General features: G+C 42.2%; 1 protein-coding gene and 1 pseudogene across 3 annotated transcripts in view; one reads left to right on the forward strand and one right to left on the reverse strand.

The window, feature by feature from the left end:
- Positions 1–23696, forward strand: part of SPOCK1 (SPARC (osteonectin), cwcv and kazal like domains proteoglycan 1) — a 3006883-nt gene that overhangs the window by 153166 nt on the left and 2830021 nt on the right. The gene's annotated exons all lie outside the window — the stretch shown is intronic.
- LOC138581463 (growth hormone-regulated TBC protein 1 pseudogene) lies at positions 13396–14029 on the reverse strand (annotated as a pseudogene).

Below are 23696 nucleotides of genomic sequence, written 5' to 3' on the forward strand. Positions count from 1 at the left end.
GTGAATGGCCTGTCTGGGTCCAGCAGAAACCGCAGGTGTCCCTGCAGAGCAGACCCCTTTCAGAGGAACAAAGGATTTGGGAGAGACAGGAAATCTGCTCCCAGCACAAACATCAAGGGAAACCTGCACTTTATTCAAGAGTCACAGAGGGCTTAGTTTACCAGTGTGACACTTAGATTTACAATAGACAGGAAGATGGGTGGGACTTGGGTATATGTTGTCACCCCTTGTCAGTCCTGTTGCAGAGCACTCTGGTCCTCCTGCATAACAGAAGATTGTTGGTGGGGACCCAGTATTGGTTCATTAAGGTAGGCTTAGCCTGCACCAACCACTGGGGCCCATGTGGCTTTAAAAGAGGGCTGAATCCCTCACTTAGCAGATCATCCGTTACTTTAAAAGGAGTAAGAAGGATTCATTTGGACCCGGGCTGAAGGTACAGTCTACCTTACATCTTCTGCCAGGGAAGGAAGGCCAGGATTTCCAAGAGGGAAGCAAGATCCCTCCCCTAAACATATTCCAGGGACCAGAGGGAGATACCAGACTCAGAGGACCCATCCAGCAGCTCCAGAACCGGTACCCAGCCAGCACACAGCGTGCCTTGCTATGTTCTACCAGGAAGCTTACTAGGTGGGAAGTGCAGGAGAGTCTCTGGACAAAGGACAAGGCTGTTGCCTGCACTCACTCTCCAGAGCTTTGGGTTGTCCGTCTTGAAAGGACACAAGCCCTGTGAAAAAGCTAGGAGGAGTGCCACACAAGCATCATCCAGCATTCATGTTTTAAGGACATTTTGTGACAGTCAAGTCCTTGAACCGCATCCAGCTGCACTGCTGACTGTTGCCATGCCGCAGTCACCAGAGCCATCTGAGCCGCCTCAACCAACATTTTATCATTGGGTATTTATTGTATTTTCGCTGTGTTGCAACTAACCAACGATCCATGACCTTGCAGAGATGAGCCTGCCGTTCTGTCCACGTTACCAAAATTGGACAAGGATGTCTTATAATGCACTTGTGCCCCGGAAGTTGGTTTGTCACTCCATCCCTACCCCTCATCACCTTTCTTACTTGTACAAATCTGTCATGTGCATTTACCTGATTTCCCCCCCCCCTCTTTACTGTTTGCACTCCACTGCTTCCCTTTTCAATTCTCTCTCAGACCTAGGTCTGGACACCCCTGGTGGGGGCAGAATACACTACTCTCTAAATGAGCCTTGATGCTAAGGTGGTGACTGACATACTATAAACAACTCTTAACATTGCATAACATATCGTACACACTCTGAAAAGCCAACCTGTGTGTGTCATTATGGTGGCAGAGGGTTTGCCAAGATTCTGTTATAAATCAGGGACAGGTTCATTAAACCGTCTGTCCACCATAACTGTGTATGAGAGGAGCCTTAATACTTTCACCATTAATAGCACCCTTGTTAGCACCCTTAATACAATATACTCAAATTCAGATTTGGGTGGCAGCTAATCGCCTCTGTCTCAACAGTGACAAGACAGGAATCCTGATTCTCAGCCCACCAAGTGCCCTAAAGTCCCTCAACATTCAATATTCTGCCTTCACAATCGAGAACTGCTCAATTACTGTCTCGAACACCGTTAAGACCCTAGGGATATAATTAGATGCATCACTCACCATGACCAGACAAGTTAGTGCCATTGCCTCCTCGGCAGCCTATGCTACGAAGGTCCTTAATTCAGCCAGACCATTCCTATCTAAAAACAACTGCCTAACCATTGCACTTGCAATCATCGTCTCAAAGATTGATTATTGAAACGGTGTATTCAATGGCACCTCTTCCAGAAAAATACTCAAACTTCAAGTAATCCAGAATAACGCTCTTAGAGCAGCCATGAACATCCCCAAAAGAGAACACTTCTTGAGAGCTAGAAGAGATGCTCACTGGCTCCCCATCCAGGAGCAGATCACTTTCAAAACACCATCACCCATATGTTCATATTCAACATAGCACCACCTTACCTCTGCAAAAGTATAAGTCCATTCTTCCAGACCCATTACAACCCTTTACACAGATAGACTAATTGTGCCCAAAGTGAAACGATCCAAAGCCAGAGCCTCCAGCTTCCCATACATTGATGCCAAGCACTGGAACAACCTCCCACCCTCCCTGAGGGCAGAGAAATCCTACTGTATTTTCCACAAAGCTTACAAATCTCAGCTTTTTAGCTAAAAGTGACTAGGAACTTTTCTGTCCCACCACCCAACTGCCAGCACCATAGGATAATTGCCACCTGGTCTTAGACCTATGTATGATTCTGTGCGCTTTCTATGATAACTGTTGAATGCTAACCCTTTGTCACCCTGTACCTGTATGCAATTATGCCTGTATTTCACGAACTTCACTAGTACTTTGAACCTGCAACAGCGCCTCAATGTCTACGGGTTGTATGTGCACTTAAGAAATACAAATTACCTCATTAGAGAAATGTATTTATTTATCTGAGGTAAGGCACCATCATAAAACATTTTATTTAAATAAGCTATTAATTATGGAAGCATATATTGTGAAGGAAGTGAATCACTTCTGCTAGACTAAAGGGATTCTTGTTAAAATGGTTATGAAATCTTTGGAGGCAAAAACCATTGTGGCTGTACTAATTGTGGCTACATGCTATATGATGCTGAGGCCAGCTTCTTGGACTTCTCGAACACGGGTATGTGCTCTGGCTCCTCTGAAGGAAAAAAAAAAGTTCCACGTGTTCCCGCTGATACGTTTCGCTCATGTTCTCTTAAAACCTTTGCATTAAGACCTATGAAACGAGGACTGTAAAGAGGGCGATATAATGTTCTGTTGGGCTTGACTAAGTATCCGGGTACGATTGGGATAATATTACACAGTATTAGCCACACAACCTTGCTTTGCCGCTACTAAAGCACATCATAAACGTGTGCATGTCGAACCCCTATTTTATTCTACACTGTTGCTCAAATAAATATTCCAAAAGACGGTACAAGGAGCAGGCTATTGGTATTCAGTGGACATTGGCGTATTCATCTAATCTTTCGGTGAACTAAAATGGCCGAAATAATGCACACGCCTCACAGACAGCTACTTATAGGGATGCCTACAATTTCTACTTGATGATCAGACAAATCCTACCTGCTAGTCTCCTGTAAAAGTTAGGAATCCGCTGCCTTAATGAGAACTGATTGATTTCTGGAGGATGCATTGATGATCTCTCAATCATCTTTTGTATTCTTTCCTTAGTCTAAATGCAATGTGTGTGTATATAAGCTCTATTGTTTTGTATACCAGCAAACACGCAAGAAAATAAAATAAAGCTGAAAACTAAAAGTATATAAAGGTGTATTTTATTTTTCCGGATGTGTTTTCATAGAGCTCATCTTTTTTTGTCCTCTTTCATGGAATCTAATCGGCCCATTTTTTCTCGCAAGGCTTAATTAGTGCTATGCTAGCATATTTCACATTGTTAATAAATGCTTAACACTTCAGGGACTGACTTTGTATCGTTTATATCAATGACCTGTTCTTCATTGCAATTTTATCTGAAATTGCACGAAAGCTTCATGTTGTTCCACGCTTCAATATGCATTGTTAATATTCCCCCATATAAATCTATTTCATGTTATCCTCTTCTTTGTGAGGGGAACCCTTCCAAACTCAAATATATTCTCTATTTTCCCTATTCCTCCACAATGCATTTTCACCTTAGAATTACCAAGCGCCAATTCTGTCCGAACTTGCTCTGTGCCTGCAATTGAGAATATAATCGCTCCTCTATGTATTTTCTCCTCCCTTTGCACGAATCCCATTAGTTTACGCCAGCCCTCAAGTGCCTACTATCTGTTCAATGTCTCTGCCTGTGAGAAATTGCTGACTGGCAAGCGTGAAAAGTGCTGGCTTTTTTGATTCCTATTAATGCATATGATGATACAGGTTTTCCATATCCAAAAGGGTAATCTGCTAACCAGATTACTGCGCTGCGTTGCTCCTCGAATCTAGGTCCACGCTCAATAAATACCGTAATAATCATAATAATCATACCCCATGCAATGCCCTTGAGCTGCGTACCCAGTCTTTCTCAGATGTCTTTGTGCTGAGTGGACCTCCTAGGATTTCATTGGTGGCCTACTGATGCATCAGTAGGCCACCAATGAAATCCTAGGAGGTCCACTCAGCCCTACAGCCTTCTGATGTCGTTAAAATGAGTGCCATTATGTTTGGTAACAATAAACATCCATTAAATGCCCTAAATGCGCCAAGATGTCCCTCTGTGGTGAGCGTGTACTCTACAAATACACTCTTTATATTATTTTAAGGTAATGAGTTCTTTTTAAAACTTCTGTGAATTACTGTTCGTGAAGAAGTTGCATTTGTTTGACTGATATTGTAGGACGCAGCAGCTGCGGTTAGTACTCTTTCTGTCTCCCGGAGTGGGCGTTCTCGCACCTCTCTTCCATTTCCTCACTTCATTCCTATGTACCGGATCGACCGCCCACACAGTTAGGAGAGGTGAGGTTGTCCTTTTGCAAGGACTGCCATATGAAGCCCCTGGGCGCTGTCATTACAGGATCATTTTTTTTTAAGTGCATCCTGCATCTTATTGGAGCTTTTATTGCTGAGTTCTGCAGCATTTATGTATTGTTGTCACATTGTTGCATTTGTTTGACTGATATCATTGTAGGACGCCGCTGCTGCAGTTGGTCCCCTGTCTACCGGAGTGGGTGTTCTCGCGCCTCGCTCCCATTTCCTCAAGGCATCATATGTGCTGGATCTAACGGCCGAACAGCAGATGGGCGCAGCTTGTGCGCCGTCAGCTTCCCGTCAGCATGCCAGACGGGCAGGGTGGAGCCCAATCTCTTTCCAGGTGGGAACTTTTGATCTTGGCACCTCCGGATACTCAGTTGCCGTGTGGCTGGCAAGACTCTCCTGCACTAGGTATGCCATCTAGTACTTTGCCGTCTTAGCTGGCTCGGAGCACAAATTATCTGTTGGTACTGCTGCTTAACACCTGCTCACTGCCAGTTCATGCGGCTGACATTTGACATCTTCTGTCGGACCGCCGTCCAGCTCTGCTCTGTCTAACTGAGACCTGGCTACAGGAGGGCTCGGCTCCAGCTCTGGTTCAGGCCATTCCAGCTGATTACAAAATTATCCATCTTGACCGGCCCTCACCACAGCTTGGGGGTGGGGTTGCAGTGATTTTTAAATCCAATTTTATATTCACACAGCTGATCTGTCCTCACACTCTAGCTATGGAAGCATTATAACTGAGATGTGTCAGCTCCCCTCTCTTTACTTGCCACTTTTTGGTTATTTATCGTCCTCCGGGATCGAATGCGGGTTTTCTTTAGCCTTTATTAGACCTGGTTGCCGACCGTCAAACAAAATTTGCTTAACTCGCTGTGCTGGGAGATTTTAACCTGAAATTGCCCTGGGGCTACAGTGCTTAATTTTGTTTTTTGACAATATGGTCAACCTTGATCTTCAACAATTTGTTTTAGGACACGGCCATAAACTGAGGCATACGATTGACTAGGTATGGACGAATGAAGCATTATTAACCATTACGTCAGTTGAGCCTGTATTATGGCCGGATCACCAACTGGTGACTTGTCTGCTTAAAGTAGCCCGGGCACAGTCTAAGACTGACCCTCCTAGAGTGTGGCAGCACTGCTGGTGCTCGGCTGATTTACAGGGTCCTGTCTATTCAGTTAGAGCCTAATGTTGCGCCTTGAAACACTTGTGTATAGGCTCGTTATAAATGCCATATCATATCATATCATATCATATCATGTAGTGTGGCCCCTGTAGCTGCCCTCTTGGTGCTTTCTCATTCACTGCAAGAAGCAGCAGATGAAGTGGCCCCTCTATAGCTAATTCAACCATGGAGGCTTCCGTTGGAACTGTGGTTCTCTCAACAGTTTAAATTGGCCCGACTCGAACTCAGACAGGCAGAGAGGAAATGGCAGATAGCCTACGATCCTGGTCTGAGTTCAGAACAAAGCTTGTTCAGCAGCCTACTCTGCGGGTATTATGGCTGCTAAGAAAACCTATCTGGCACAGAAAATGGAGTCATCTGTGTCAGCCTAAAGCCCTTTTTGCTGCAGTGAAATCACTGTCATCTTCGGCTAAATGTGTGCCGACAGTGAGTCCTTCTCAGGAACTCTCCGACTCACTGTCACAGTTTTCTACCACCAAAATGGAGACCATTCGAGCTAGTATCTCAGTGGCAGCAACAGCATCTGCTCCTGAGATTGAACCACCAGTTCCTAGTGGCTCGACTGTATTGGGAGGTTGGGTGCTGTTTCCTCTCTTTACTGAGTCAATGATATCTATAACCATTCAACAAATTATGTCAGGGGGCCCATCAGATGTGGTCCCACTGGCAGTTTTGAAGGATATCTCTTCCGAGTTACTGAGGGAGATAACAATGGATATTAATGCCTCCTGCCAGTCTGGTTGCATCCCTCCAGAACTTGAGGTTGCAACTGTGATTCCCCTTTGAAAAAGCCATCATTGGATCCTTTACTTCCTTCAAAAGTTTGCCCCATTTCTCCCTTGCTGTTTCTCATGAAGCTTCTGGAGTCTTTGATTGCCCAACTCTTTTTCTTACATTGACCCCGCTCAGTCAGGCTTTAGGCTCGGCTGGGGTACAGAAAGTGTCTTCGTTTCAGTCCAGGACGATATGGCCAGGCTGGTTGATGCAGGTGGGATTGACGCCCTGATTTTACTTGATCTTTCGGGAGCCTTTGATACTGTGGTCCATCCCACCCTGCTAACCCACCTGGCTCAGGCTGGAATCTCAGGTCAAGTTTTAGCATGGTTCTCCTCTTTCCTGGCAGACAGAACTCAAATCCTTTCACTCCCTCCTTTTTTCTCTAGCACTTGTCACCTTGGTTGTGGAGTGCCACAGAGCTCCGCCTTGTCTCCCATTCTTTTTAACATCTATAGCTGGCTATTAGTGTGTCTCATCTGTTCCTTCGGCATCAGTGGTATTCTTACGCCGATGACACTCAGATCCTGATCCGCTTAGATCTTGATCAGGCTAAGATGTCTTTTTGTCTGCATCAGTGCCTGACTGCTGTGGGGGATTGGATGAACCACAATTGGCTGAAGTCAAATGGAGACAAGACGGAGGTGTTGGTGGTGGGATCCCCCTCGATCCTTCACTTTGGGTGTCTTCTTTTTGGCCATCTTCTCTTGGCCCCCTTCCCATCCCGGCGGCTAAAGTGAAGAACGTAGGAGTGGTTATCATTGAGGACGAGGTAGCTGTTGATACAGTGGTTTGTAACATCAATAGCACCTGACCAGGACTGTCTTTGAATCTGGCGTTGGTGGTGTCCTATGACTGTTCCTCAGTTCATTCGCAATATTATTTGAGGAGTTGTATAATATGCAGTCTTCTTTTCAGCATGTACGAATTTTTGGTTGTATTAGATTTATATTTCTTTTCTTATTTAGAGGTTTGTAACAAACCAATAAAAATAAAATAAAAAGAATGTAGGAGTGATTATCTCTGCTACTCTTTCTATGGATGCACACTTATTGGTAGTTTGTCAAACCAGCCATTTTCATCTGAAAATACTGAGAAAGGTGCTTCCCTTTTTACTCGCTAACCTGCGACCGCCGGTGGTAGCGGCCATGGTGTAGAGACGTTTGGCCTATTGTAATGCATTATACCTGGCACAAACTAAGGGCATAGTTCAACAGCTGCAGCGCCTGCAAAATCCGGCTGCTCGTGTGGCAACAGACTCCCCCTATGGGGCCCATATCTCGCCAGTTTTGTGTTCTTTGCATTGGCTGCCTGTGGCGCAGCGCATTGGGTTTAAGACGCTCTGCATTGTCCATCGGGCATTGCATAATCAAGGGGGAGAATACTTATGGACCAAATGTACCCGTTATCTCCCCAATCAGTCATTATGATCAGCTTCCGCAGGTCTGTTGTGTGTACCATCTTTCTGCTGTTCTTGCATTGGAGATCGGGCCTTTTCGGTAGCCGCAGCTCAACTATGGAATGACCTCCCATTGGCAGTGAAAAATCTGCCAAATCACCTGGCATTTAGAAAGGCTTTAAAAACCTATTTGCTCTAGATGACTGAAGTCAGATGGGCTTGTGGATCATATACCTTCCTCTCCAGCACCATGATACCCTCGGGTGACCTTGTGCTTTATACATTTTCATAACATAACAAGATGCGAGCGGCCAGGGTTTGAATAATCTGCAGGCTATGAATGATGTATTTGGTAGGGCCAGCATAAAGTCAATTACAGTACTCCAGTCTGGAGCCTATTAAGGCCTGCACATTAGTTGTGCAAGTGAACTTGGATGGTAGGGGATGTAACCTTCTAACAATCATGAGGTGGTAATGAGTGGAGCATATCAGACCGATGGTGTGTGTGGTGCCATGGACAATGTGGAGCCTAGTATGACCCCCAAGTGATTTAGCTTGTTCCAGTATTTGAAGTGAAATATTCCAGACGAGGGTAACTCTTTACAGAGCCTTTATGGTGATGGAATCAAGACTATATTTATATTTTAGCCCTATTAAGGCCCAACCAATTTGATGACATCCATTGCATAACATGTTTAAATACAGATTGGCTAAATTCTGTGTTGTCTGCAAAATTACCCTTAAATTTAAATATGATCTGGGTATAATCTGAATCATTTTTTGTGCAACGCTTTATGTAAATATTAAAAAGAAGTGGTGAAATATAACCCTTGTGGCACACCACAAGTCAAGATCACGACGGCTGACCTAAAACCACCACTTTACAGCAGCATCAGCATCTCCTATAGTCGTTTTGGTAGAAAACTGTTGTCCGGGGTATTCTAAGCTGCTGTCCAGTCCAAGAGCCTCCATGTTCCTGTATGCCCTTCATCTATAATTTTCAGCAAGGTGTCTTTGATGTCCAATTGTCCAATAATGCTATTTCAGAGTTTGGACAAGGGCAGAAGCCGGAATGCCTGTCCACTTGGAGCTGTGTGGGTTCCAATCGATTGCAAAACGGGATTTCTGCAGCTTTACCTAGAATATTAAGGAGAAAAGACATTTGAGATTGGTCTATAGTTGATTAAATTGTTTGGGTCCAATTATGCCTTTTTTAAGGAGGGTGTGACAGATAGGGTGTGTGGGAGAAATATATCTCTAAAAGATTAATTAATAATGTGTGAAGGTAGGTAAGAGGATATCAACGCAAGCTTTATTAACTTGGGAATTAAACGGCTCACTGGGACGGGTTGAAAGATTCAGAGTTTATATGATTTGCTTGATATTCAGCATGGGCAGGTCATTACAAATTAACAAATCCAAGGAACCTGTCTCGTAAGAAGCCAGAATTCTCACTTGGGAAGAAGTTTCATTTGGAATGGTGCCCGTAGTGACATCTGATTTAATAGTATCCATTTTAGAGGTGCTCCTAATCTTAATCGTGGAATCTGGAAGAGAATTTCGAAATGACGTCTCTTATTTTCTTTTTTCTTTTGGTATTCAGGGAATTCTGCATTTGATTGCACCAGTCTTCTGAAATCTGAACCGTGCTAGCTTTAGACACAGGAATTGGGTGTTCATTCAGAAATGTAAAAATGGCATTGGAAGAATTAGCTGATTGGTGAATCTTCTCTTCTAAAAACAGTTTCTTGACCTGCGAGATAGCAGTGTTTTATTGGGCACGTTGACATTCCAGGTGCAGTGAGTTATCCTCCATTTATTTTCTAGTCTTTGTAATTCTTTCTTCATTAAGGTTATTTCATCGGTAAACCGCCGTTTTCTGTAATGCTTAGCATTCACTATTTTCCTTTTTAGTGGCACCACCATGTCTATTATCTGTGTGATAGTAGAATTATAAGACTCCACTATCATCCCCATATCTCAGCACTCAAACTGGGCATTAAGTACCCATGTGTTTCCAAATATTGGATGTAATATTGAGTTCATGCTGGTCTCTAAATTTGATGACCAACACTTTGTCAGGCAGAGCTACAATATACCAATGGGAAAAGAAAGGACAGCGATGGGTGACAGTGATGGGATATAATCATGTTAATGTAATTGGAAAGATAGAATATCCAGAATACAGATTGTTAGATACAGAGAGAAGGGACACAAAGTGTTAAAGGCAGGGGATACAAATTATGGAGGGAAATTCGGAGGCAGTCAGGGAGGTTCTGCAGATGTGTTCCTCTCGAAGCTTATTGGCTGTTCCATCTGCATTGTGAAGTCCCTGGCTCTGCTCGAACAATGCCCTACCTTGCCTTCTACTGCTTTGAGGGGAAAGCGAAGGAGTTTTGTGTTAATGCCCCTCCACCTCGCCTTTCCCCGGAGACTTAAAAGCTGCTTAATCATGTAGCCGCTCCTTCAATGTTTCCCTCCTTTTCCTATGCGAGTGTTTCCCAGCTTTAGACAAACTAGGATGGGATTATTTTACTTTTCACATTGCTGATGCTTACAAACAATCTACTCCTGCTGATGTTTTTTCATTGGCAGAGTTTTTAATTCCTTGAGTTGATGTACTTGGTTCCAGTGGGTGGGAAGGACACACTTAAAGACTGCATTTGAAAAGAGGCTTGACGGCATTTAGCTTTGCATGTCTACCACTCATCGGACAGGGGGAAAGGGCACTTTCATGTAGCCGCACCCTCAGAGGAACCAAGAACTTTGATAGACTGACAATGTTGGTTGTCCAGGGAAGCGAATCATGACGTGTATGCACCTGTGCCTGTAATTTAGCATATTCTGTAAGAATAGAAATATATGCATTTTGTTCCCACCTGCAGTATGATTCTTTCATATACTAACTTGAACTTTCATCCGGATAACATGTTCTATGGTGTCACTTAATGTCTCTGTGTCATTTGGAGTTTATAGCGCATGTGGCAAATGTTTTGCTTACCTCTACGTTTCAGCGAAATGACATCAACGAAGGGAGAGCCAATACCAACAAAACGTATTCCCCACTCCAGCTCATCCTGATGTTTTCTTCTATTGTTGACAGCTTCCAGACACCAAAACCCAGTTTGTCATTCACTGTTCTGGGTAAAACTGAAAGCACATAAGAGAGAAACTGTCCCTATTGATATATCACATGCAACATATCGTCCTTAGCATAAGACTCTAAATACAACAATTTAAAACAAGACTACAGTGGATGGCTATACCTCTATGTATGCCCAAATACAATTTTATAACATTGAGTGCATTTTCAGAGAGGACTGGTTCCTTTTGCAAAAAATGCCTAGTGTAGTCACCCACACTGGAGTATGTACATCTGATGTTAGACAGAAGTCAGGAAACATTTTAAAAAAACACTGTTGTAGTCCACAATTTTAAGCCATCTCGTTTTAAACAAAACCTGCTTCTATATCATTAGTCTGGTATAGCAGCAGGGTAGTTTATAGCCGTATTATATTCCCTTAATTAATATCGGCATAGGAAAGGTCGACCGGTTTTGATCACTACGTGATGAATGTCATCTTCCTCGGGACCAGTGGTTATTTTCATTGCACTCAACCCATGTCGTCCATAGTAATTGGGCTGGCAGCCGGAACATGACCTGGTGTAAAGTGAAATGGGGTACTAAGTATGAGTGAGGGTAGCACTGTAAGCTACTGTTCATTACAAGCTGGATGTACCATCCTCTATTGAGTATAATTTCATATTTCATCATGTCAATATAACTTCTCATTCTCTGATGTTCCTATTGGAGGCTCAATCTCCCCCTCCTCACACACATACGTGCTTCTCCTTAATAGTCATAAATACAGGAAAGAGCGTACCTCAGGGCCACGATGGGTTCTCCATTGGCACTAAGGTACAGGCTTATCGGTCCCGTGAGCCGCTTCTTACTTTGTCTGATCTCACTGTGGGGAGACAAAGCACCAAGCGGTAGTCCGTGCCGTGTTTATAAATCTGGTGAAGATGGAGTAACACCATTCTGTTATACACATGCCTCCATGGTGTACCGTAGTGCACTTGCCCATATTAATAAGCTGTGTCCACATCAAACGAGACATTGCAGTCTCCTATACCATTTTATTTGTTTCAATATTGCAGTGCCCTTGCTTATAATCCTAAGTATTTCTCACATTACAAGAGACCTAGCAGTCTCCTATCTGTTTGTTTTTGCGGTCACATGCAACATGACACAGCACGGATCGATGTTACTATATTATATTGTAATGGGGCAAGTAGTGCAAGCCAACTAGGGGCCCACACTTGCTGTTACGCCAATTCTTTGCTTCTTGGGGTACGGCAGTCGTATGATAAATGCTGCATTCACTGTGTCCATATGGATTGAGTTTCTCACATAGGCCTACACTCAAAGGGGCATGGCCGGCGGTGTAGGCAGCTCGAGTGGCATGTCACTCGCATTGAGGCCATCTTTGATGGGGCATAGTATTTCATCTTGTGGTAATGGGAGACTACCTATCTCATTGGACAGCTAATTGACAAACGCCCGTATTACACCACCATTAGTATGCAAATTGTTGCAGAGTATCAGTGATTCTGCTGGTTCTTATTGATAATTTCTTATTATGCAATGGAATTTATTATTCACTAGGGTCCCAGAAAGTGGACAAGGATAACGGAGCCTCTCTGCAGTACGGTATTCTTCTATTTTGCTGGTATTCTTGAGAACCATGTTACTTTCAGTACTCAAGCCATGTCCGTGATGATGTAAGTAGTGTGGAGTCCGTGTTGAGTCTTCATGAGATTGGGCTCTTTGCTGTTTGAGTCAGCGTTCAAGCTTATGGGATTCGATGGAGTCCACAGGATAAAGTCGGTGGTCGAGTCAGGTTGAGGCGATGGTTCCGCTGGTTTGTGGCCACATTTGAAATGATGGCATCAAGAGATTTAATTGGTGGTCAGGTTTGGTTGATATGAGGTTCTGCTGGATCAAAGTGGTGCTCAAAGATTCATAAATAAATAATTTATTGGAAACATCACAGAAGTTCAAGTTTTAGAACATAGTGTCCACTTGATAGATTGTATTTCATATTCTAGAAAATACCTATAGTCTCAAACATTTGTGACTCTCCATAGTAATTTACAAACCATAATCTCTGGTGCTCGATGGTCCAAAAATGTTAAATCACCATAACAAGGAAATGCAATATAAATAATTTACAGCACTTAAAGGAAGGAGGAGTTGGTCAAGTACTTGCTAGCAGTCATGGAGGTGAAATATGTGAACCATTCAATGCAATGATCAATTGAAGGAATGTGTCATAAGTGTACTTCATCGGACAGGGGTCAGCCTGGTAAGAATTTCTGTGCAAAAAGTCTTGTCCTGCACAGTTTGTTTACTGTTGTCAGGGACAGAATTCCTGGCCCCGAAAAGATTTTCTGCATGAACATGTAGCACTCTGTGAAAAATGATGCCTTTGTTATATCTTTAAATTTTCACAGAAATATGGGACGATTTGTGTCTTCAAAATGCAAGCTTGGTGTCGTTTTGATTGTTAATACCACACAAAAAAGGAGTGTTGATCCATCGTAGAATAGCCAGTCCCAAACTTGAAGCACTGTCGCTACAGGAAGAACACGTATAAACAAGCAAATGAACCAGCAGGAATTCACTAGCGTCCGCATGACTCCCATGCATCTCCCAAGCATCTCCATCTGTTCTGCTACAGTTGGGATCTTCATCTTCACAAGATGTCACAGGATCTCCTGATTTGTTTTGAGACCCATCATGTCTGGACTGTAATAATTGTGTAAATTCGTCCAAGAAGTGCACCCAACAACCAAAATTAAGTATCTTTCTCATGTAATAAGAATCGGGTATCCAGTTATAAAATGCATGCCCTGGCAATTTCCCACAATTTGATTATGGTGTCCATATGGGACAAACATGGTTTACAATGGCTGCTGCAAACTGGGATGAGCACTTTCTCGAAATCATACATTACCAGGAAAGGTTCAATTCATATCTGTCAGGATGGACTTCACTATCTTGTCATTTTTCTTGCCTTCTAATAGTTTGTTAGTATCCTGGGCTGAGATCTAGCTGTTCCTGGGCCCTACTGATTATCATCCATCTCAGGGATGGATGCTCATTGGGAATGCCTTTCCTAATGTACTGCTACACTCTCAGACTTTTCTTCACCCCCCTGGTCTCTTACAGAGGTTTTGACCACTTACTCTGCTGGTGAGCAATTAATAGCTTGGCAAATAACAAGCACATCATTCTGTATAGAGCAGATAAAGGTGCAGCGATAGTCATGCTAGACCACCAATCTTTTATATTTAATGAATTTTACTGCCAGTTTAATGATGCATCTTTTTTATGCAGGAATTACAGAAGAAATTATGTACATCATGCTTACTACTCCTTATAAATGTAAAGGTAGAAAAAGCCTTTACTCGTGGATGGATTTGTAAACGGGAATGAGATTATTTGAAAGCAGAATCGCCATCTATTCCCACATATTATAGATTACCTAAAATACATAAAACACTTGACAATCCACCTGTTCGCCCTATTATCGCAGTCACTGGCTTTATCTTGGAGCCTCTTTCAAAATTCACTGACAAGCATCTGAAACCTTTCATTATGTCCATGACATCATTTATACAGGATCATACCGACATCATTAATGCAGTAGAAAACTATCCATTTGGCGCCAATACCCAATTGCTAGTTGGTATCGATATTGTATCCTTATATACATGCATTACACAAATGGAAACTTTGGATATGATTGAACAACTGTTGTTGGCCAAACATACGAGTGGGACTACCCCCAACTGCTTCATATTGTGGTGTACTGAAATGACGTTAACTGAGAATCACTTTTTTCTTTTAACAACAAGTTGTTCCATCAGGTCCATGCAACAGCCATGGGGTTTTCAGTAGTCCCTTCTGTGGCAAATCTTTGTTTAATCGCTGGAGGTATATAAGATTCTAGAGTCTAATACATATTTTCTGAGATCACAATTGTGGAAAAGGTATATCGATGATATCCTTATTATTTGGACTGGTGATGCTACCTCATTTGAAGACTTTCTGAGGTGGCTGAATCAACAAGATTGGTTCTTGAATTTTACTGCAAGCTCTAGCTCCTCTGAAATTAACTTCTTTTGTCATTCCCATCTGGATTGATAAAACGGTGAACATATTGAAAGTAAGGCCTGTTCATAAAGTAAGAGACAGAAATCCCCCAATATTATTCCCTAGTTGTCATCCACGCCACATGCAAGAGAATTTACTCATGGGCCTGTTACTCCTACTAAAGCGTAATAGCTCCTGTAGAGTAGCATTTGATACTGCAGCCACAACACTGAGTGTGGTGAAGGCTCTAAACTAAGTTGTTAGTCAGAAAAGCATGGAAAAGAACCAATAACAATTGCAAAGCATTGTTAGAATATAAAACCAAGACCAACAAAAATGATAACATTGTGTTTGTAAGTATTTTCAACACTCTGTCTAACACAATAAGTAGCATTGTCACACTTTGGAAGGAGGCAGTTTTCCAGTTAATCAACCACTTTGTGCCTTTAAATGAGGTAAAAAATCTGAAAGATCCATTGACCAAGAATGACGTGAGTGCACCTAATGACAATCAAATGAGTATTACGGAAACCTGTGTTTTTTCAAAACGTACTGGACATACTCCATGCATAACATGTAATTGTTGTGCCTAAACTAATAGGTCAAAAGTGGTAAATGTAGGTCTAGCTAGACCTTGGACACAGAGACAATTCACAAACTGCAATACATACATGGTAGCCTATGCCATTTGGTGCCCCTGCAAAAAATGTTATATCGGAAAAAGGACAGAAAAGTCAAAACATGTCATTGAACATAAAAGTTGCATTCATAAAAATGTGCTAGATGCCCCTTTATTAGGGCATTCTCTTGCAATGAGGACACACATGCAATATGATGAGATGGAATATCCTAATACAAATATCACCAAGTTGGAATCCGACTAATGACAAAAATAAACTTTACAATCAAGACCAATGGCTCATATTTCTATGTAGAAGTGTAGAAATCAGCCTTAATGAGATGTTAGACTGGCTTACTCTGTAATATGCCTATATTTGTGTTGGTTCCCAAAAGATGTGATTGCCATAACACCTCTTTAAAATGGCCACCAGCTTTGCGTGTATAGGTAATAGAGGCTACCACGGGTACTTCCAGGCAGCGACACGTGACATTGCTGGCTACATCAACTATGAGAGTTGGTTAGCTTGTTGTTCACCTCTAGTTCGGGACGCACAGTAGAATTTTGGACAGACTGCAAAGCTGAATTTCTTTTGTAGGGTAAGCTTTACAGAGTCTTCATCCTCTGTACCCTAGACACTTTTTAGATGGCCTAACATAGTAATATTGTGACAAATATTAGGTTACCGTACATTTACAGATGCAACGTGTCGTTGATGGATATATTTGAAAAACCCAACCATAGAACAGCGTTTTTCCACTGACCGTTATATTTTCCAGCTACGTACTGTGCAAGTGGTTTTTCACAATCTCTTTTTAAATGAGGAATTGAGTATTATTTGGCTTGGCTAGTTATCTTTCATTTGCAATTTTGGGTACCCGCTACATGAGTCGTGTGGTTGTGTTTTATAGTTGCAACAGTTTATATGCAATGGCTTTATGAATTAAAGCGGTAGAGTCCTGAACCGTCCTCTACAAGAGCATCTACAGCGCTCAATTGTATTTCAGTAAGTGTTGCATAGCACAATTGTTAATAGAAGTATATAACTGAAGTTAAGTAATTATTTTTTTTAACTCAAGTCTCCATTAGTGTTCTCTGTTCTCTTTCCCCATATTTTTCATCATAATGGGGTTGATAAAGGGCAGAATGATCATCGAGATTATTAACTGGAGGGTGTTGAGCTTGAAAGTGATTATAATAAAGATCATTCAGATGAAAATAGGAGTTTGTGTCCCGTGTTCAGTAAGGTAATTATGCTCTGTATTAGATTTACAACTTTATTTGATTTGCTTATGTTTGTTCTAGTGAGCCAGTGGATTTACTGATGACATTATGCGTTATGTTTGTCTGTATTTATAGGATGATTTCTATTGATAAGACACTTGATACACTGAGACTGTATTCAAGTTATTCTGCTGCTAAGTGCTACTTGTTTGGATTAATTTCAAGAGTAGCGCCCAATGCAATTGATATCAGCACTAATTGCAGCTGTTTCTGCACTATATTTATAGGTTTTTCATCACTACAAGACTAAGAATTTACTTCTACTGTCTGTTGTTAAAAGCGTCTAATCCAGGATGAACATTTTTCTATGAGAACTCTGCCTTCGCTGAGTTTTATTGTTCCCCTGAAGAAGTTCTACCATCTTTACCAATGTTTTTTAATAGAACGAAACATGTTGCGTTATTATTGACTTCATTGAGCAGCAGCTAGATCAGTCTCACATTGATGTATATAAGAGCTACAAATTAGTAGCCCTGGTATTGTAAAACCTGCATGATTGAGGATAATCGCTAATTTGTGTGTGCTCCCAAATGTAATTTGGGGTTGATGAATAGGCATTATTCTTTATTTGCCTAAAAAGTTATCTGGTGTTTCACTTTTTAGTGTTTTAATAGTACACACTTTGTGAAGTCATTTTGTACGAATCACATTAATATTTCCATAATATTTTTTTAATTAATTAAATTTTTGTAATGTCTTTTATTGATTTTATAATGCAATTGTTAATTGAAGCAGAGAAACAGGATTCCAGGCTGGTGTGAACTTCCCATCTTACTGTGAGTGACTATCAACAGGGTTCTAGGAAAAGCAGAGTTCTTCCTGCTTTGCACTTCCAGTACAGGAAGTTTGGCTGGCACCGATAGCAGTTTCTTCACCTCTAGTGTTGAGCCTGATTTCAGCGCAACTGGCAGTGTCTGGAATTGGTCCACAGCATATAAGCCCCAATGCTTACTGCTGATGTTTGGGGACAGAGCTCACCTCTGCCTTGGATGCCTTCTGTATTTATCCTACGTCAGAGGATTTATGACTTTGGAAAGGACTGCACTCCCAGCAGAGATCCAAAAGTGTATTCTTCTTTAGCTGTCCAAAGTTGAATCATGAAAGTGGTGAAGACTCCCGCCTTATAAAGGCAACGTGTCTCCTGGGATTGGATCCAAGAATGGCTGCTGTAATCCCTGTAATTGTAACAAGTGACCCTAACAATCTTACATCAGACCCAGATGGCCTTGTTCTGCAGCAAAAGTAGGTGAGAGGGAGGACGAGAGCCTCAACAGAAAACCAAGATTATGGAACCCCTTCTCAGGTCCACCTGCCCTCTCTGGCTACTCTATCTCCTCCCACTGCCCAGGCTTGCTGACTGAATTTTGGTGCGCAATACCCCACTGTGAAGCTGCCTTTGTTATTTGAGTGACCCTTCAAAGCAGCATTCTCAGGAGATCTCCATGTCAGAAGTCTTGTGCCTTGAGGGAGGGTGCGGGGGGCATAACCCTTCATCCTCGGGAATCAAAGGAAGCCATCATCCTGGCTATTGTCCCACTAGGAGGACAGGGGACAGCCAGGCTAACCATGGATATGTATTTGATTGACCTGGAGTCACAGGGTTGGCACTTGCACAATATTTAATTGGGGTGGCTTTAATAATTGTGTGCTCTTGTCGGTCACCATATCATTACCAGGTATCGCGTATTCTTACTGATTAACTTGCCACAAGACTGATAAGACAGTTATTATAATTTTAGTTTTGTGGTGCAGCAGTTAAAATGCTACCTCTGGCGGCAGACACTTGGTGTCTCAGCAACTGTCAGGAAAGAAAATGTGTCCTGTGCCACTGTAGAGTAGGGGATGCAGTTATCGGGAGACTGGTGCAGCAAGGGCACACTAATGCACTATGTCTTTGGCATGGAACATTTCATGCATGGGGTGTCTGCTTGGAAGACATTCCTTTTAGAAACTAATTTACATGCAACATTGTATTCATTAATAAAAAGCCAGATGGCATCCTGTCACAATCATATATTCTGAGTGCATAACCTATTGAAAATATAGGTTTACTAATGACCAAGGGTGCAAAGCCATTTCAAAGGAAAGTAAGTATAATTGCTAGTCATTAAAGGACCCGTACCTAGGGTGACTTAAATCTACATCACCAATGTACAGTAGACTAGACAGTTCATCATAAAACATAAAAATGTTGGAATGTTCTAATCAATCTCATCATGCCATGCAATATATAATATCCTATTTTTGCTTTGTAAAAAAAAAATAAAAAAATAATGCAAATGCAAGACAATGCGCTAAAGTTGAATTTAGCTAGAGAGTACTAGGTAAGACATGCAGATATTAAAATACTTCTTCATATCATGGCAGAGTCCCCAAATTTTGAAATGTGTATTCCTAAATAATTCCAGTCGCCTTGGGCAAAACAAGTAAATCTTGATTTGACTTTATTATTTATTTTTCACTTTACCTTTTATCAACTCTATTGGATGCATTTTATGTGATCTAAGCCCGAAGGCAGCAGGAACTTATTTTTCACGGCCCAAATAGCTTTAAGATCATCAGCCAGCAGAAGCCAACTCACAACACATTATATTGCCTATATCCCAGGAAACACCGGCGGATTCCTACAATTGTGTAGGAAGTCTGAAGCACCCTAACAAGAATGGCATACTCTCAAATATTCAAGAACTGAGTGCATCAGTCAGTACTCCTAACCTAGAACGAAACCCTGACAAGCCAAATCGAATAATTGTGTGAATCAAGGCCTCTGAAATGTGCCTCCTCTCACATCATTTTGAGCCCCATCTGCTTTCATCAATCTAGGCCTGCATCAAACACACTCTCCCCATCCCAATCCAGCAGCATTGGTCCCGCTCTAGAACTCTCTGGTGAAGGGCTGTTCATGACTGATGTGGCATGCTAACGTGTTTAGCTGCACAGGGTGCATGACAACACTCCAATACTTTTCTGCAGAGTGAATAGGCCCACAAAGTTGTTCCAACTTTAGTTGTCCTTGTTGTGCACATTAACATGAAAAACGGCTCTGCACCGGCGAAGCGTCTTGGGGAAAACACAGTTGGCATTTGATTGACAGGAAAAAATAAATGTGGGAATATATTATGCTAACAAGTTCCTCTAACTCGCATGTACATTCTTGTTGATGTGCAGTAATTGGGGTTTTATGTGGCGTTCCTAACGGCGAGAGTAGCAGCAGATGGTGAACGTGCTTCAAAGCAAGCCATCCATTGCATTACACTCTGCTGATGTGTGATTTGTTTCCAAACGAAATGTGCTGCTCACAGCGCAGGTGTGACTTTAAAAAGTGTGGCTTGAAATGTAACGCTTAGAAACATAAAATAAGGCGATTACCCTTTTGTAACTTGAGTAATACAATCACCTTAAATTCCCCTACTAATAGGTGTAGTGACTTCGAAAACATCCTTTAGATCACTGCCTGGTGGGTGCAACCGCATCAGAACCCTGCAGAGGGTTCCTTCCCAGGAACATTAATTTCTTTAACGTGAGAATTTCATGGGGCTTCAAATGGCTCATCACCCATTGGTAGTCAGTCTGTGGCCCTCCTGATGTTTTGGACCTCTGCTCCTATCATCTCTTGCCAGCATAGGGCCTCATCACGGCTTGGGCGGAGTGGTAAAAATGTGGCGGTAATGCTAAAACCACTGCATTAACGCTCCACCCAATCCCGAGGTTGGGCGGAAACCTGGAGATTTACCTCCAGCCTTTTGTCAATTTTCAGCGCTATTACCAAAGGCGCTATTACCGTTGTGGCGGTAGTGACGCTGAGAAGCCCCATTGAGTCATATGGACTCATAATAAATGGGGACTAACGGCACCACCGCAACTAGTGGTCCTGCACAAATTTCACCAGACCGACTTGCGGTAACGCCAATCAGTATTGAAGGGTCATGGGAGTTGTGGTCCAAAACATCCAGAGAGCTACAAACTGAGTACAAAAGACAGTGCATCAAAATGCGTTGGAACAGGTTTATGTCTATTAGGGGTGAAGGTGGCAACAATCATTTTGCACTGCGAGGGCAGGCAGGCTTGCATATGTTTCCTTGTTGCGTTCGTGTTCTTAGCCATGCAGGCTGCTTCGCCTTTCTTCAGCCATTAAGTGTTTTCATTCTTCGATCGCGCTGCATAGCTGCTGGCCATAAGTATAGATACGGTGTTTACAAAGGGTTTGGCTTTCTGAAGGCGCTTGTTTCCAGCAGAAAGCCTGGGGGCAAAACTAAGTGTCTTATTGTAGTTTCCTTTGAAGGCAGCTGTTGCTTTGGGGGTTACAGCCATAAGAGCACTGGCAGGGGTGCTGGAATATTCAGCAGGCTCGCATTTTGCAGGCATTTGAAGATAACGCAAATAAAGGCATCATGCTTCGGAGACTAAAGACAGGATTCGTTTCACGAAAATAAACCTTCCAGAAGAGGCTTTCTGCAGCCTGGGTCTCAAGGACGGACTGTTGCTAATGAGTTCGTTTCTGCTGCACTGCAGGTGTGCGTCTTTGTCATTTACACAGTCCCAAAACAGTCCTTTAGTTCTCAGTATTTTCCACTAAATAATTTTGAAGTGATATGTTCAGAGTACAATATCACATTAATATAATGATCTGTGGAATAAGCTGACGCACTGCAGATTTGTGGGTATGATTAGGGATAGGTTGTGCGGCCAGTGGAGGCCACGGTGTGGGGGCTGGAGGGAGCCCATGATCGCTCATCTTTAGAGGCCTGGGAAACCCAGTGGGGCTCTCTTGAGTAGGCGCATACATTGGCTTCTTAGTTGTATCAAAATGGACGACCAAATCCGTTTCTATTTGTTCTTTTACTCGTACCCAGATTCATTCCTCAGTCTTACTGACCGCGCACAATATCTTTCATGTTGGCCCTAGTCCTTCAAACGTGGCCCCATTTTGTGTATTCAACTTAATTTGTATTCAACCCTCCTCAGAATACAAGCCTAACCTTTGGGTTTCAAATTCAGAATATGATTGTAATTCTTTATGTAAGCGATATTCAATCAACACTACAGCCAAGTCAATGCCTAGTCTGGGATGCTGAGGAAAACCCTTATTAATGTATTTTTATGTCTAGTTCAGTAATCTGGATGACCACCCTTGTATAACACCCCCCTCTTAGAATCCCCCTGACCCCACTGAGCCAAGAAGTAGGTTTGTTTTGCAAATTAAAAGGTTTATTTGAAAAATTAAACTATATATATATATATCACACTTTTATAATAAATGAATAGCTGATAGTACACTTAGACATATGATGTTGATCAACAATGGGTAATCTGGCAGTAGCACACTTCTTTATAATCAATGAGGAGTTAGTATAGGATGGATAAAGTAGCAAAAATACTTTTATGGTTTCAAGGGAAAAGCAATGATGAATAAAATGCAGTACAGAAATACTTGATATGATTTTTAGCAAAAGATAAGATCTTTTTCTCTGGCAATTCACCCCCCTCCCCTATGCAATGTAAGAAATGGAAGGAGATGGAAAGAGGAGCACACAGTTCTCAGGAATGCAATCAAATACAATACGAAATTCAGTTCCCCCCCAGCAAGCTTAGAGGAAACAGGTAGGAGTTTGAAACACAGGCCCAAAATGCTTTTTAAATGTGATGGCAATGGATGGGAAAATGTGCCAACTGATTTTAATTCCCTCTAGAGATTCAGGGTGAGTGGGAGATGCGAGTTGGTATTAGTTCAGGCTCACTTTAGCAATGCTCTATGAGTTATTACCAAGTTGCAAATGGATTTTAACAAAAGAAAGAATGGAGCTGCTATTGAGCCAAAATCGCAAATCGCGGTAAATTTCGTGAGTGCGTAAATCGTGTTGGAAAGCCTAGATTCTAAGCTTTCAGAGGAAAGTTAAATCTCGTTCCTAGCCCAAACGGTTCCAGAGATACGGACGATTAAATAAAGGTAGTTTTTCGGATTTAAAGTAAACTCAAAATGACAGGTGACAGCTTCAGAATTGACAGGTGACAGTTGTGCAGCTTTAAAAATGACAGATGACACGATTTCTAGGAGGTAGTTCTACTTAGGTTAAAATAGTTTGGATTAGATTATTTTAACTAAGAGATTGGTTCTGCACAGTTCTGCTAGGTACTCACAATATACAAAGTACCGGTAATGCAACCATTTTTGGGATTAAGAAAATGAATTCCCCACAGTTCTGAGTTGCTTTTTTTTTGCAATCAGCATTGCCATTCCCAATGGTTTCAGGCTACTGTGTGTGTAGCCCAATGGTGGTTTTAGGCAGTGCCCTCCTGTGCTCACAACATAGGCAAAAATGGGTGGCAGCCTATTCTTCATGTTTTCCCTGTGCACTCTCTGGGGAGTTCTTGCCATCATGATGTTTTCCATGCCAGTACAGCACAGTTTTATGGTAGGGCTTGTATGCATGGGTAAAAACATCCCAAATTTACACCCACCGATTGATGCATGTTTTCTGTTGATGATCACTGAATGAGATGCTACGTGTAATACCAACACCGACAACGTTTATGTAATGTCATTGTACATCTGTACTGTAGTCGGGTCTGTGGCACAGTGGACTAATGCATCCCCATGGTCACAGGTTCGAATCCCGGCAGGTCGACTCAGTCCTTCATCCTTCTCTGGTCGATAAAATGAGTACCATTAAGTTGGGTAACAATGAACATCTGTCATTAGTGCCAAGATGCCCCTTCGGGGTGAACTTGTGCTTTACAAATACATCT

Source organism: Ambystoma mexicanum, chromosome 3p (assembly GCF_040938575.1).
Source record: "Ambystoma mexicanum isolate Mex_15411 chromosome 3p, UKY_AmexF1_1, whole genome shotgun sequence".
In the NCBI taxonomy this organism is placed as follows: Eukaryota; Metazoa; Chordata; class Amphibia; order Caudata; family Ambystomatidae; genus Ambystoma; species Ambystoma mexicanum.